Genomic DNA, 18148 nt, shown 5'->3' with positions numbered 1-18148 from the left:
AGAAATTGCCAGAGACAGACTTCAAACCATCTGCTTGGGTCTTACAAGAGATCTGATGTGCCTTGCAGTGATCTAAAGAGACGGTGCTTCTTTGCATTCATATATATTGCAGAGCACTTCTCCTACATGCTCTGCACAGGTCTGAGGTTTAAAGAGTTTGGAGATAAAATTAAAGCAGAGGGGAACCATTCATTTATTGGAAAATGATTTTTGTCCTATGTCTGTGCCACCCAACCCCACACTGTACTGCCCCTGATTTAATTAGGCAGTCAAGGCTGGATTCTGGCAGACATCACTTATTTGACTTCAATAGAGTTACTCCAGAATAGAATTCAGTACGGTATGAAAGAGGTGATAGAGATGTCATGACAGTAGAAAACATGACTTTTGGCCTGGAAAGTGACAATAATACAAAATGCATCCCTCTTTCATTTATTTTTCTCTTGTAATCACTTCTGCCTGAAGTGCTGCTTTGTTCTGGATGTAATTACAAATAGAAAACAACCAACATACATACTGAAGCAATGCCTTTCTTTGGCCAACGCATGCTGACCAACTTGCAAGCAAGCTTTTGAGCTCTTAAGAACTACTTCACAAACAATAAGACAGAGAGAGGAGGAGGAGTGGTTGAAAGAAAGAAAAAGAAAGAAGTTCAAGTCACAGCTATTTATCCCACATCATGCTAAGCCAAGGATATGTACAGTATCTTTTTCCCAGCTTAGAGCTGAATTCCAGAATGCAGAATGAAGCTGCATTAAAAAACTTGCTTTTTTTCATTTTACTTACACTCACATTTAAACAGTTTATTTGATTATTCCTCCAAATAGTTGTGTATTTATTATTTCACCCAGCTGCCACATTAACATTATAACATGGTGAGAACTTTTGGAGAGCCAGTAGCAACTGTACTCCACACTTTGGGGAGCTGCATGCTTGGATAACCAAGGAAAGGTGCAAATGATGACATGTGCATGTTAATGTCATCATGCAAATGACATGACTTGTGCCAGATGTCATGATGTCATGACATAATCTTGTCCATTTGGACAATGAAGTCATCATGGCTTGTTATAGATGTCACATGAAGCCTTGGGGCCTGAGATTATGGAACTCTATGTTAAACTGTTAACCATGGTTTATAATCTCCAATGGGTGAGTTTGCTCATCATGCTAAGCATAAACCAGTCAAACCAAACCAGTCATTTCAGGGCTTAGTGCAATGTGTGAGCTCAGCACTGTCCAATGACTCCTGGAAAGAAGAAGCACGTTCCTAAGTCATATGTTGGATCACATCCCTACCCTAAGTATGGTGAGACAGGTTCTTTTTCTTTTCAATTTATATAGACATTTTCTGATCCAACTCTTCATCCTTCTTTTCTGATACAATGAGAGACTCTGATTTTATTGTATGCTGACAATGCAGCAAGCTTGTCTGCTTCATAGAAGGGCACAAGAAGGGCACTGAAATCTCCAGTTACCTTTTGCAAAGTTGAAAAGCTGGTTGTTACTTTCCAGAAAATCAAGGTGCTGGTTTTCGGGGGGAAAAATAATCATCAAAAGGTACACATCTGCCAAATGAACAGGAACAAAACTGAGCAGGTATTTGTCTGCAAGTATCTTGGGGTGCTTCTTCATGCCTCTTTATGATGGAGAGAGCACCTCAGGTATTCTGCTGTCTGTGCCCACAGCAGCACCATAGCAGCCCTTAAATTCTTCTGTGCAAAGAAGGCTTGCAAGGTGTTCAAAGCTAAAGCTATCCCTCACCTCCTTCATGGCATACCAACCTGTATGTTTAGAAAACTGCCTAATTTAAATCAAAGTTTCTCTGATCTACCTTGGCTGTCCCCAGCTTGTAAGAAATATAGTTTTTCACTTTGAACAGTGGCTAATACCTCTGGAGTCATGTTCCTAGTCATTGATTGGAATTATTTTTTCTTCCAGCACAACTTTCCCCAATGTTTTTTCTTCCCAGATGGTTTTGAAAACAGCTAAAAAATTGATGGAGAAGCTAACTTGCATTTTCCCCCACATCAGATTCTGTTGTAGGCTTCAACCACGCAATAAGACTTATTAGACATTATATTGTGTCTTGGATTGGGATTGCTAACCTGATCACAGTTTAGCCCCTAGTCTCTGGAATCATGGGGGTTTTAACAACAGGTACACTTTAGGTTCTTCTTTTGTTAATATTACTGCTTCAAAACATCTCTGGGCCTTTACTCTAGCCGGACTCAAGGTTCTGCCCTCTGCAATGCTATTGGGTAGCTTCATAGCAACATACCTGTTTCTCAGAGGCTGTGATCTTCTGGATTAGGCTTTGTGAAATTCCTCATTTCATAGGGTATGGCAAACCAGCTGATTTATCCTTTTCTTCAGAGAGCTCCAGGCAGGGGGCTTGATTGCAACCTACATCTATTACTCGATTGCTGTCCCAATGTTAACTGCAGGGATACAAAATCATGTTTTTTTATATGCTATTTGCCACTAGTTAGACTGCAAAATATTGTCATAGACTTTTATTACACGGTTTTAAGTTACATGGCAAGTTGGTCATTGACCACAGCAAAATTACCTTATTTTGTGTATATAGCTATTGAATCTAACCCTGTTTCCATTCTTAGACAAATGGGAATTCCCTTTTCAGTGGCAAAAATGGTCAATGACATCTAAAATACCAGTGAAATTACATCTAAAGTTACTTTATTTATTCAAGATAACATGTTTTTACCTTATCAGTGACAATGGAATAATAATATAAAGGCTCAGGGTATTGCTTTGCTACCAAGTTTTAATTTTAAAATGATTGAGGTGGGAGAGGGAGAGCAGGATTTGGCAAATCCAGGTTGAAATACACACATAGAATAGACATTCTTTTAACAAGACTTTTGTTTAGAACTGTAAGCAGCAAATCACAAACTTAAATCAGTTAAGTAAGTTATACATAAAGAACTTCAGCTGAGATCTATTGTTAACGCTTGGTTGTGCAGGAGCAGTGACCATCAGCACCACTAGAGCTCCCTCCACAACTCGCAGAACAACTTCTCTAGCAAGGACCACCACAACCAAGCCACCAGCTACGACCTCCAAACCAAAGTCAACAACCAAACGTTCACCCAAACTGAAGCCAAAACCCAAACTGATGTCCTTAAAGAAGACGAAGAAGCACAAGAAGGTGTCTCATGAAACTATGGAAGGTAAATGTGCCTGAAGTTTTGTGGAAGAAATAAATGTTTTTGGGGGGTGTATAGACACACACACAAATATAAATTCTGTTGCAGAGTGCTGGAAAGCCTTTGGCCCAGAGAGATCAGAAAAATCACACCAGGCATTTCTATAAAAATAAATTTATTTACAGAAAGCACAAAAACATATTTACAGGCTTGTGCATTCACACACGGTCCGAGCTGAGAGCGGGAAGCTCACTCAGGCTGCAAGGCTATAAAAACTAAACAAAAGTCCTGCAAGCTGCCTTCCCCTCAGGCAATGCAACTATTAACACCTAAACTGAGGACAATTAAATTCGACCTCTTCACCTGGCCAGAATGATTTGTTACCATAGTAACCTTAATTTCTGTAGCAGAAAACAATATACCAATAAATTCCTTATATATGCCCCAGGAATGGGGAGGAAGACAAATGTTGGGATTGATAAATACTTTTTAAGATTCAGTCACAATGACATGTCCTTCTAATGGTTTCCACAGAATCTAATTTGTAATCTTGACTGCCATAGTTGGCTTGCTATCCAAATACTTCTCCCTCTTATATATTTATTTGGAACTTAAGTGTGCAAAAGTCAGGTGCTTCTATCTTCCACTCAACCTGAAGTTTAGAAGGGGGGGGGGCAATTTTTTTTTGGCCATGGACTGCATCCAACCTCATCCTGGCCCTCCCTTGGCCTGCACCCTCAATTCATACTGCCCAAGACTGCTGCAGAAGGCCTAGTTCTCCAGAGCAGAGAACTGAGAGTGATATGAGCCTCAAAAAGAGAGTACTAAAAAGTTTAAAGAACAAAAGGCAGTGTATGAAGTGGTGTATTGATGTGATGAAAACAAGAATGTTTTGCAGGGGAAAAAAAGGTAAAAGCATAGTGAATCAAGTTAATGTAAACCAGTTGTAACTGTTTCCTTCATCTTTCCTAATTCCATGCATTTAAGTTCTTTGTCTTATTATTTCTTATTCCTTTCTACATTTTGCATGATGTTGCTTACCCCAAAAGGGAATAGGGTAATAAATATGTATCCATGTATCCATGTACATACAGAAAACACTGTATTACAAAACAACCAGTTTGGAAGTCAGTTTTTAAAATGGCATGGGAGGAAAGAGAAATGCTGATGAAAAATTTAATGCTGCAGATATTCTTATATACCTGTACTTTATTTTTTATTTTTTTCATTCTGAGCCCTATAGGCATGTCTTAGAATTTTAATCTATAAGTGTTGTTTGGATAGGGAATTGTAATAGTCCAGCAGGTGTCTAAAATAACAAAATCTGAACCAATATACAAGTTAAGAAGAATCAACTTCAGGACCGGTTTTAGGGTCCTTCTGTTTCTACTCTGCAAAGATATGAAAAAGCATGTTGTTGTTTATTCGTTCAGTTGCTTCTGACTCTTAGTGACTTCATGGATCAGCCCACACCAGAGCTTGTTGTCGGTTGTCGCCACCCCCAGCTCCTCCAAGGTCAAATCCATCACCTCTAGAATATCATCCATCCATCTTGTCCTTGGTTGGCCCCTCTTCCTTTTGCCTTCCACTCTCCCTAGCATCAGCATCTTCTCCAGGGTGTCCTGTCTTCTCATTATGTGGCCAAAGTACTTCAGTTTTGCCTTTAATTTCACTCCCTCAGGTGAACAGTCTGGCTTTATTTCCTGGAGGATGGACTGGTTTGATCTTCCTGCAGTCCAAGGCACTCTCAGAATTTTCCTCCAACACCATAGTTCAAAAGCATCTATCTTCCTTTGCTCATCCCTCCTTATGGTCCACCTCTCACAGCCTTATGTTACTATGGGGAATACCATTATTTATTTATTTATTTATTATTCACATTTCTATTACCGCCCATCTCCCCTCAAAAGGGGGACTCTACCATTGCTTTAACTATGCGGACCTTTGTTGTCAGTGTGATGTCTCTGCTCTTAACTATTTTATCAAGATTTGTCATTGCTCTTCTCCCAAGAATTAAACGTCTTCTGATTTCCTGGCTGCAGTCAGCACCTGCAGTAATCTTTGCAACTAGAAATAAAAAGTCTGTCACTGCCTCTACATTTTCTCCCTCTATTTGCCAATTATTAATCAAGCTGGTTGCCATAATCTTGGTTTTTTTGAGGTTTATCTGCAACCCAGCTTTTGCACTTTCTTCTTTTACCTTCATCATGAGGCTCCTCAGTTCCTCCTCACTTTCAGTCATCAAAGTGGTATCATTTGCATATCTGAGATTGTTAATGTTTCTTCCAGTAATCTTAACCCCAGCCTTGGATTCCTCAAGCCCAGCACGTCGCATGATGTGTTCTGCATACAAGTTGAATAGGTATGGTGAGAGTATACAACCCTGCCGCACTCCTTTCCCAATTTTAAACCAGTCCGTTGTTCCATGGTCTGTTCTTACCGTTGCTACTTGGTCATTATACAGATTCCTCAGAAGGCAGACAAGATGACTTGGTATCCCCATACTGCTAAGAACTTGCCACAATTTGTTATGGTCCACACAGTCAAAGGCTTTAGAATAGTCAATAAAACAGAAATAGATGTTTTTCTGAAACTCCCTGGCTTTTTCCATTATCCAGCGGATATTGGCAATTTGGTCCCTAGTTCCTCTGCCTTTTCTAAACCCAGCTTGTACATCTGGCAATTCTCGCTCCATGAATTGCTGAAGTCTACCTTGCAGGATCTTGAGCATTACCTTACTGGCATATGAAATAAGTGCCACTATTTGATAGTTTGAGCATTCTTTAGTGTTTCCCTTTTTTGGTATGGGGATGTAAGTTGATTTTTTCCAATCTGATGGCCATTCTTGTGTTTTCCAAATTTGCTGGCATATGGCACGCATCACCTTGACAGCATCATCTTGCAAGATTTTAAACAGTTCAGCTGGGATGCCGTCATCTCCTGCTGCCTTGTTACTAGCAATGCTTCTTAAGGCCTCACTCTTCAGGATGTCTGGCTCTAACTCAGTGACCACACCATCAAAGCTATCCCCAATATTATTATCCTTCCTATACAGATGTTCCATATATTCTTGCCACCTTTTCTTTATCTCTTTTTCTTCTGTTAGGTCCTTGCCATCTTTGTTTTTGATCATACCCATTTTGGCCTGGAATTTACCTCCAATGTTTCTAATTTTCTGGAAGAGGTCTCTTGTCCTTCCTATTCTATTGTCTTCTTCCACTTCCGGGCATTGCTTGTTTAAAAATAATTCCTTATCTCTTCTGGCTAGCCTCTGGAATTTTGCATTTAATTGGGCATATCTCCCCCTATCGCTGTTGCCTTTTGCTTTCCTTCTTTCTTGGGCTACTTCTAGTGTCTCAGCAGACAGCCATTTTGCCTTCTTGGTTTTCTCTTTCTTTGGGATGTATTTTGTTGCCGCCTCCTGAACAATGTTGCAAACTTCTGTCCATAGTTCTTCTGGGAGCCTATCTACTAAATCCAGTCCCTTAAATTTATTCTTCACCTCCACTGCATATTCACTAGGAATATTAGTAAGCATGAAAAAGCATACCTACTTTCAAGTATTGTCTACAAATTATAGTATATCTAATGGAGCTTTAGTTTTTTTGATGGTAATAGCAGCGCATCAGCAGACCCTCTATTTCTGCACAATGCCTCTAAAGAAATTTATGGATTGGGTAGGAATGGGTAAAGAAGGCCTGGATGCATCTCAGTATGGCCCAAATCATGCTTTGCAGCTGTCAGGACAAACTAACCAAAGGCCAATTTAACGATAGACTAATCTGAACCAATGAATGCAAACTTTGAAGCAGATTGGATGGTCTCTGCATAATCCTAATTGAACTTTGCCTTCTGGTCAAGTTTGGAAGATTTTGGGGGCCATGTCCAAGACTTTGGAGGGAGGGCCATATGCAGCCTAAAGCCCCAAATTGTGTACTCCACCCTTCCAGGGACTCCAACTGTGAACAAGAACTATAATCTCTAGAACTTTTATCTTTTTAATGACTGTAGAACATTCTGAACAGTCTTCTACTTCTTCAAAATCCTCAACATTTCGGAGAACAGAGGCTTCATTAGGAGTTGCTGGGGATACAAGCAAGAACAATGATAAAAATAATGAGGAAGTAGAAGAAGAAGAAATCAGAGGTATGCCTTCTGATCATTTTTAAGCACCCAGGAATAAGGATTTCAGAGAAACAGACATACAAGTAATGTGTGTTTTTCTATTCTGAAAGCAATTTTAATATTTAAAAATATTCTTCCTAATCTTCAAGGGTGTCTTCAGGGTATGGTCAAACAAATCAATATGATGGCCATGATGGTGTGAGCAAAGCTCTGCCTGTTTCTTACATGTGTCACATATGCAATGCACATAAAAAACAGGCAGTTTTGATTGCACTGTTGCAGCCACGATCTTGACTTTTTTTACCATATCCTTTGGACACCCAAGATTACTTGCTAATCTTCCAGTAGAAGGTAACAATAAATAAACTTTGCTGATTTCATTTGGAGTGTTGAGTATCCAGATCATTCCTATTAAAATGAATTGGGCCCAGGAGAGCAAACTGGTGAATTTTTCAAAGCCTGATGAGTTGGAGCATGACAACAAACCCAAAAGCCCACTAGTACAATCTGGAAGGCTACAAGCCAGAAGGAGTAGCATTTACTTCTCTTTTCTGTTTTCATTTAAAACAATTTCTATCACATTGCAAAGAACCAGAATAAAGCTGACATTAGGATCCAACAGAATCTTGAATTTGACTAGCCTGTTCATGCTACTGTATGTTGCTTTATTATGTTTTAAGCCCTGGAAAGAGTTAACTTCAGATGCCAGTGATCGAAGCAAAAAGAGGGGTCCAAGATCAAGTTTTTTTTTTCTTTTCTTGATTTACAGTAGTTGCAAAACAGTGTGGTAAAAGAAAAAAATCTATTCAGATATTTTGATAATAATCTGAAGTATTTTGAGTTTAGATTTTTTTTATTGTGCCATACAATGAGAAGAATTGTGTCAATGAGTAACTAATGATTCTTTAATTTTTTTTTTCCCTTCTGAAATACAGAATTATTTTTGCTGAACATCATCACAATCTGCTGATTGGTTACACAGTATATCAGTTAACATTATTTTATAGAAATCTACATAATGTGTTGCTAATGCTTGTTTCCTGCATTAAAAATATCTTTTAGACCTGGTGGTTCCTTTCATAATTTTAAACCTACATGACCTGCAAACAGCCATGCTGAAAAGTTTCCCAGGAATGAAAAATATAATGTTTAATCCCCCCTCCTTTTTCTTTTTTCTTTTTCTTTAGCTCATGAATCATCAAAATCATCAAGAAAATCTTCAAAATCCAAAGCAGTGGAAGTGATTTCAGAGGATGATGGTAGTGGGGTAGACAATGCAGTGACAAGAAAAGCTACCACAACTACTATAAATATCACTACAACTAGGCAGCCTTCTGTTACAACCACAACAAGGCTGCCATCCACCACAAGCACAACAAGGCTGCCATCCACCACAAGCACAAGGCTGCCATCCACCGCAACCACAACAAGGCTGCCATCCACCGCAACCACAACAAGGCTGCCATCCACCGCAACCACAACAAGGCTGCCATCCACCACAACCACAACAAGGCTGCCATCCACCACAAGCACAAGGCTGCCATCCACCGCAACCACAACAAGGCTGCCATCCACCGCAACCACAACAAGGCTGCCATCCACCGCAACCACAACAAGGCTGCCATCCACCGCAACCACAACAAGGCTGCCATCCACCACAAGCACAAGACTGCCATCCACCGCAACCACAACAAGGCTGCCATCCACCACAAGCACAACAAGGCTGCCATCCACCACAAGCACAACAAGGCTGCCATCCACCACAAGCACAACAAGGCTGCCATCCACCGCAACCACAACTAGGCAGCCTTCTGTTACAACCACAACAAGGCTGCCATCCACCACAAGCACAACAAGGCTGCCATCCACCACAAGGACTATCACAAACCTTCCATCTGCCACCACCACCACAAAGCTGCCATCCACCCAAGTCACCACGAAGATGCCACCTACCACCACAACAATGAAAATGCCTCCCACCATATCAAAACTGCCACCCACAACCAGTACCACGAACATGCCATCTACCATGAGTATCACAAAACTAACATCTACCACAACTACTGTGAAGCTGCCTTCTACTTCCACACAGCAGCCTACAACACAGCTTGCAACCCAAGGAAATAAAGGTATGACAACAACTCCAGGTGATCATGTTAGCTATTCCCCAAATCCCCATTCTGAGCATGTTAGTACATTCTTCAAAATTACTACCACAAAACCATTAGGTTTGCCATCTAGTGCTCTTTCTATAAACAGAAAAATATCATTACCTACTATAGCTATGGTAACTATGAACAAAGATGAAGGTGCTATTTCTCCAAGCCTCACAACTTCCTCACCTAAAGCTATAACAGGGCTGTCTAAAAGAGATACTAGTACAATAGCAATGTCAAGAGATAAAAACAATGGACCCAATCCATATAGCGTAACTACAGCAAAAATGAAAACAAGTAAAGGTGCAGCAGTAGATGAAACTGATAGAATAGATACAACGACTGCAAGAAAAGAGACTGCAACAGCAGACGTTAAACATATAAGCAGAAAAGAGGATACAACACCAACTACACATGATGGAGTCGATAAAAGTGACAATCCAGAGAGATTTATTGCACTGACAGAAACAACAAATATGCAGACTGATCAAGAGGAGACTAGTCATAAAAGTGAAAATACAGAAAGACACATACCAGTCACAGGGATGACAGTGACAACAACAAATTCACATTCTACAACCAGTCCTGAGAGATTTGATAAAAGTGACAACACAGACAGAACTACTGCAGTAACAGAAACAGCAAGAACATCAACAAATTCACATGATTCAACCAATCCTGATATTAGTGACAAAAGTGACAATCCAGACAGAACATCTGCAGTGACAGGAGCAACGTTTACGCCATCTACTCCAAATGACACAACCAGTCCTGATGCGGTTGGTAAAAATGACAATCCTGACAAAACGTCTGCAGTGACAGGAGCAACAATTACACCATCTACTCCGAATGACACAACCAGTCCTGATGGAGTGGGTAAAACTGAAAATCCTGACAGAACGTCTGCAGTGACAGAAGCAACAATTACACCATCCACTCCAAATGACAGAACCAGTCCTGATGGAGTGGGTAAAACTGACAATCCAGACAGAACATCTGCAGTGACAGAAGCAACGGTTACACCAACTACTCCGAATGACACAACCAGTCCTGATGGAGTGGGTAAAACTGAAAATCCTGACAGAACGTCTGCAGTGACAGAAGCAACAATTACACCATCTACTCCAAATGACACAACCAGTCCTGATGGAGTTGGTAAAAATGACAATCCTGACAGAATGTCTGCAGTGACAGGAGCAACAATTACACCATCCACTCCAAATGACACAACCAGTCCTGATGGAGTGGGTAAAACTGACAATCCAGACAGAATATCTGCAGTGACAGAAGCAACAATTACACCAACTACTCCGAATGACACAACCAGTCCTGATGGAGTGGGTAAAAGTGACAATCCAGACAGAACGTCTGCAGTGACAGGAGCAACAATTACACCATCCACTCCAAATGACACAACCAGTCCTGATGGAGTGGGTAAAACTGACAATCCAGACAGAATATCTGCAGTGACAGAAGCAACAATTACACCAACTACTCCGAATGACACAACCAGTCCTGATGGAGTGGGTAAAAGTGACAATTCAGACAGAACATCTGCAGTGACAGAAGCAACAATTACACCAACTACTCTGAATGACAGAACCAGTCCTGATGCAGTTGGTAAAAGTGACAATCCAGACAGAACGTCTGCAGTGACAGGAGCAACAATTACACCATCCACTCCAAATGACACAACCAGTCCTGATGGAGTGGGTAAAACAGACAATCCAGACAGAATATCTGCAGTGACAGGAGCAACAATTACACCATCTACTCCAAATGACACAACCAGTCCTGATGGAGTGGGTAAAAGTGACAATCCAGACAGAAGATCTGCAGTGACAGAAGCAACGGTTACGCCAACTACTCCGAATGACAGAACCAGTCCTGATGGAGTTGGTAAAAGTGACAATCCTGAAAGAATGTCTGCAGTGACAGGAGCAACAATTACACCATCCACTCCAAATGACACAACCATTCCTGATGGACTTGGTAAAAGTGACAATAAAGACAGAACATCTCCAGTGAGAGAAGCAACAATTACACTAACGGCTCCAAGTGACAGAACCAGTCCTGATGCGGTTGGTAAAAGTGACAATACAGTCAGAACGTCTGCAGTGAGAGAAGCAACGGTTACGCCAACTGGTCCAAATGACACAACCAGTCCTGATGGAGTTGGTAAAAGTGACAATCCAGACAGAACATCTGCAGTGACAGGAGCAACAATTACACCATCCACTCCAAATGACACAACCAGTCCTGATGGAGTTGGTAAAAGTGACAATCCTGACAGAACGTCTGCAGTGACAGGAGCAACAATTACACCAACTACTCCGAATGACACAACCAGTCCTGATGCAGATGGTAAAAGTGACAATCCAGTCAGAACGTCTGCAGTGACAGAAGCAACAGTTACGCCAACTTCTCCGAATGACACAACCAGTCCTGATGGAGTTGGTAAAAGTGACAATCCTGAAAGAATGTCTGCAGTGACAGGAGCAACAATTACACCAGCTACTCCGAATGACAGAACCAGTCCTGATGGAGTTGGTAAAAGTGACAATCCAGACAGAACGTCTGCAGTGACAGAAGCAACAGTTACGCCAACTGCTCCAAATGACAGAACCAGTCCTGATGGAGTGGGTAAAAGTGACAATCCTGACAGAACGTCTGCAGTGACTGGAGCAACAATTACACCATCCACTCCAAATGACACAACCAGTCCTGATGGAGTTGGTAAAAGTGACAATCCAGCCAGAACGTCTGCAGTGACAGGAGCAACAATTACACCATCCACTCCAAATGACACAACCAGTCCTGATGGAGTTGGTAAAAGTGACAATCCAGCCAGAACATCTGCAGTGACTGGAGCAACAATTACACAAGCTACTCCAAATGACAGAACCAGTCCTGATGGAGTTGGTAAAAGTGACAATCCAGCCAGAACGTCTGCAGTGACAGGAGCAACAATTACACCTTCCACTCCAAATGACAGAACCAGTCCTGATGGAGTTGGTAAAAGTGACAATCCAGACAGAACATCTGCAGTGACTGGAGCAACAATTACACCAGCTACTCCAAATGACAGAACCAGTCCTGATGGAGTGGGTAAAAGTGACAATCCAGACAGAACATCTGCAGTGACTGGAGCAACAATTATACCAGCTACTCCAAATGACAGAACCAGTCCTGATGCAGATGGTAAAAGTGACAATCCAGACAGAACGTATGCAGTGACAGAAGCAACAATTACACCAACTACTGCAAGTGATAGAACCAGTCCTGATGCAGATGGTAAAAGTGACAATCCAGACAGAACGTCTGCAGTGACAGAAGCAACAATTACACCATCCACTCCAAATGACAGAACCAGTCCTGATGGAGTGGGTAAAAGTGACAATCCAGACAGAATATCTGCAGTGACAGAAGCAACAATTACACCAACTACTCCGAATGACACACCCAGTCCTGATGGAGTTGGTAAAAGTGACAATCCAGACAGAACGTCTGCAGTGACAGGAGCAACAATTACACCATCCACTCCAAATGACACAACCAGTCCTGATGGAGTTGGTAAAAGTGACAATCCTGACAGAACGTCTGCAGTGACAGGAGCAACAATTACACCAACTACTCCGAATGACACAACCAGTCCTGATGCAGATGGTAAAAGTGACAATACAGTCAGAACGTCTGCAGTGACAGAAGCAACAGTTACGCCAACTACTCCGAATGACACAACCAGTCCTGATGGAGTTGGTAAAAGTGACAATCCTGAAAGAACGTCTGCAGTGACAGGAGCAACAATTACACCATCCACTCCAAATGACAGAACCAGTCTTGATGGAGTTGGTAAAAGTGACAATCCAGCCAGAACATCTGCAGTGACTGGAGCAACAATTACACCAGCTACTCCAAATGACAGAACCAGTCCTGATGCAGATGGTAAAAGTGACAATCCAGACAGAACGTATGCAGTGACAGAAGCAACAATTACACCAACTACTGCAAGTGATAGAACCAGTCCTGATGCAGATGGTAAAAGTGACAATCCAGACAGAACGTCTGCAGTGACAGAAGCAACAATTACACCATCCACTCCAAATGACAGAACCAGTCCTAATGGAGTGGGTAAAAGTGACAATCCAGACAGAATATCTGCAGTGACAGAAGCAACAATTACACCAACTACTCCGAATGACACACCCAGTCCTGATGGAGTTGGTAAAAGTGACAATCCAGACAGAACATCTGCAGTGACAGGAGCAACAATTACACCATCCACTCCAAATGACACAACCAGTCATGATGGAGTTGGTAAAAGTGACAATCCTGACAGAACGTCTGCAGTGACAGGAGCAACAATTACACCAACTACTCCGAATGACACAACCAGTCCTGATGCAGATGGTAAAAGTGACAATACAGTCAGAACGTCTGCAGTGACAGAAGCAACAGTTACGCCAACTGCTCCAAATGACAGAACCAGTCCTGATGGAGTGGGTAAAAGTGACAATCCTGACAGAACGTCTGCAGTGACAGGAGCAACAATTACACCAACTACTGCAAGTGATAGAACCAGTCCTGATGCAGATGGTAAAAGTGACAATCCAGACAGAACGTCTGCAGTGACAGAAGCAACAATTACACCATCCACTCCAAATGACACACCCAGTCCTGATGGAGTGGGTAAAAGTGACAATCCAGCCAGAACATCTGCAGTGACTGGAGCAACAATTACACCATCCACTCCAAATGACAGAACCAGTCCTGATGGAGTTGGTAAAAGTGACAATCCAGACAGAACATCTGCAGTGACTGGAGCAACAATTACACCAGCTACTCCAAATGACAGAACCAGTCCTGATGCAGATGGTAAAAGTGACAATCCAGACAGAACGTCTGCAGCGACAGAAGCAATGGTTACGCCAACTACTCTGAATGACAGAACCAGTCCTGATGCAGTTGGTAAAAGTGACAATCCTGACAGAACGCCTGCAGTGACTGGAGCAACAATTACACCAACTACTCTGAATGACAGAACCAGTCCTGATGCAGTTGGTAAAAGTGACAATCCTGACAGAACGCCTGCAGTGACTGGAGCAACAATTACACCAACTACTCTGAATGACAGAACCAGTCCTGATGCAGTTGGTAAAAGTGACAATCCAGACAGAACGTCTGCAGTGACTGGAGCAACAATTACACCATCCACTCCAAATGACACAACCAGTCCTGATGGAGTTGGCAAAAGTGACAATCCTGACAGAACGTCTGCAGTGACAGGAGCAACAATTACACCAGCTACTCCGAATGACAGAACCAGTCCTGATGGAGTTGGTAAAAGTGACAATCCAGACAGAACGTCTGCAGTGACTGGAGCAACAATTACACCATCCACTCCAAATGACACAACCAGTCCTGATGGAGTTGGGAAAAGTGACAATCCTGACAGAACGTCTGCAGTGACAGGAGCAACAATTACACCATCTACTCCAAATGACAGAACCAGTCCTGATGCAGATGGTAAAAGTGACAGTCCAGTCAGAACCCCTGCAGTGACAGAAGCAACAATTACACCAACTACTCCAAGTGATAGAACCAGTCCTGATGCAGATGGTAAAAGTGACAATCCAGACAGAACGTCTGCAGTGACAGAAGCAACAGTTACGCCAACTACTCTGAATGACAGAACCAGTCCTGATGGAGTGGGTAAAAGTGACAATCCAGACAGAACGCCTGCAGTGACAGAAGCAGCAATTATACGAACTACTCTGAATGACAGAACCATTCCTGATGGACTTGGTAAAAGTGACAATAAAGACAGAACATCTCCAGTGTCAGAAGCAACAATTAGACAGAATGGTCAAGATAAGACCAGTCGCAAAAGTGAGAATCCAGAAACAAGCACTCCTGTCACAGAGGCAACACTGACACCAACAAATTCAGATGACACAACCAGTCCTGAACAAGTTGGTAAAAGTGACAACCCAGACAGAACGCCTGCAGTGACAGGAGCAACAATTACACCAGCTACTCCAAATGACAGAACCAGTCCTGATGCAGTTGGTAAAAGTGACAATCCAGACAGAACATCTGCAGTGACAGAAGCAACAATTACACCAACTACTCTGAATGACAGAACCAGTCCTGATGCAGTTGGTAAAAGTGACAATCCAGACAGAACGTCTGCAGTGACTGGAGCAACAATTACACCATCCACTCCAAATGACACAACCAGTCCTGATGGAGTTGGCAAAAGTGACAATCCTGACAGAACGTCTGCAGTGACAGGAGCAACAATTACACCAGCTACTCCGAATGACAGAACCAGTCCTGATGCAGTTGGTAAAAGTGACAATCCAGACAGAACGTCTGCAGTGACAGAAGCAACAATTACACCAACTACTCTGAATGACAGAACCAGTCCTGATGCAGTTGGTAAAAGTGACAATCCAGACAGAACGTCTGCAGTGACTGGAGCAACAATTACACCATCCACTCCAAATGACACAACCAGTCCTGATGGAGTTGGGAAAAGTGACAATCCTGACAGAACGTCTGCAGTGACAGGAGCAACAATTACACCATCTACTCCAAATGACAGAACCAGTCCTGATGCAGATGGTAAAAGTGACAGTCCAGTCAGAACCCCTGCAGTGACAGAAGCAACAATTACACCAACTACTCCAAGTGATAGAACCAGTCCTGATGCAGATGGTAAAAGTGACAATCCAGACAGAACGTCTGCAGTGACAGAAGCAACAGTTACGCCAACTACTCTGAATGACAGAACCAGTCCTGATGGAGTGGGTAAAAGTGACAATCCAGACAGAACGCCTGCAGTGACAGAAGCAGCAATTATACGAACTACTCTGAATGACAGAACCATTCCTGATGGACTTGGTAAAAGTGACAATAAAGACAGAACATCTCCAGTGTCAGAAGCAACAATTAGACAGAATGGTCAAGATAAGACCAGTCGCAAAAGTGAGAATCCAGAAACAAGCACTCCTGTCACAGAGGCAACACTGACACCAACAAATTCAGATGACACAACCAGTCCTGAACAAGTTGGTAAAAGTGACAACCCAGACAGAACGTCTGCAGTGACAGAAGGAACACTTACCCCAATTGCTCCAAATGGCACAACCAGTCCTGATGGTGTTGATAGAAGTGACAATCCAGAAAGAAGAACTGCATTCTCAGGGGCAACCATGACTAGTCCAGATGTGAGAATCAACTACAATATTAGTACAGTCACTAAGACAACAATTGCAGAGACTGATCCAGTGGGCACATCCAGTCCTGATAAGAGAGGGGCCTTCCTAGATGGAACTACTGGAGTCATAGAGACAATTCTGACGGAAGAAAAAAGTGGCACACCCATCCCTGAAGTTAATGTTAAAAATAACAGACCAGAAGAAACTACTATAAACATAGATATTATAAGAAAAGATAGTGACCCATCAGGAAATTCATCTACTCCCAATAGCGATGATATCAATCAATTGGAAACAATTATAACAGTTGCAAAGGGAGTAATAGCACAGACTGACACACACAGAACTTTCAGCATCACAACAGAATCTGAACCTTTGAGTAATTATTCTAATCCTGAGGCAAATGACAGGCCAGGCAGCATCACAACAGTCACAAAGACTACAGCTATCACAACAGAATCAAATATTAGATTACCTTACCCAAATGACAATGATAAAAAGGGAAAGGCAGATGTCATTACCAAAATTACTCGGACATTAACTACTGAAACTACAACTGCCTTTCGAATAAATAAACCTGAACATCCAGATGTAACAACTAATAAAATAATTAATCTTGTTTCAGATAAAGGAACCACAAAGGAAAACCCTACTAACAAGAATACAGTAACAGAAATGAGTACAACTTCTTCAACATCAAAATCTCCCGACACCCTATCTTCTACAACAGACAAAATTACATCATATTCCTCTACTTGGTCCACCATTGTTATACCTACAACACGAAGGCAAGTCACCTCTTACCCCAGTCCAATAGACTCTACAATTTCCACAACTAGATCTCCAGAGAGGATTATCAACAAAACTACAGCATATGTTCCACCAGAAAAGATTGCCATACCTCAGTTGTATAAAGGTACATTCACTTTTCTTTTTATCTTTACATCACTATATTGGAGCCCTATATGAAACCAATAATGTGTAATAAGTCTGAACATCATTATATTTCTGAAAGGCACTGAGGTTTATGTGTGAGTGGGGAAATCTCTGTAGGCTTAACACAGTTGGTAGAAGATTGCGTTGTTATTTAGGGAGAATGGAGGAAGAGATGTGTTCCAGACCACAGATGATGGTGATCTCAGGAGCACCAATATATCTGAAGTAACCTCAAGTAATTTCTTTAAAAATAACATTCTTCTTAAAATCTTGTATATCTCCAAATAAGCCTTTTCCTTGTGCCACTGCTCTGTTTCTGAAAGTTTAAATCATATTCTTGGGTTCTTACTCCTGGATAATTGTTTCCTTGCTCTTGGGAAAGCTGTTCTGTGAGGGTTGTTGCATAATTTGATGAGGGGGTTGATTTTATTGTTTCTATCTGTACCTTGCCTTTCCTCTATGAAGTTCAACATTGTTCCCCCACCCTCATTTTATCCACAACAGTTAAACCAACCTTACCCTTATGGTGGGGTAAGCT

Source organism: Candoia aspera, chromosome 3 (genome assembly GCF_035149785.1).
Source record: "Candoia aspera isolate rCanAsp1 chromosome 3, rCanAsp1.hap2, whole genome shotgun sequence".
Taxonomy (NCBI): domain Eukaryota; kingdom Metazoa; phylum Chordata; class Lepidosauria; order Squamata; family Boidae; genus Candoia; species Candoia aspera.
The sequence above is the reverse complement of the archived record's forward strand: the minus strand, read 5'-3'. Positions refer to the sequence as shown.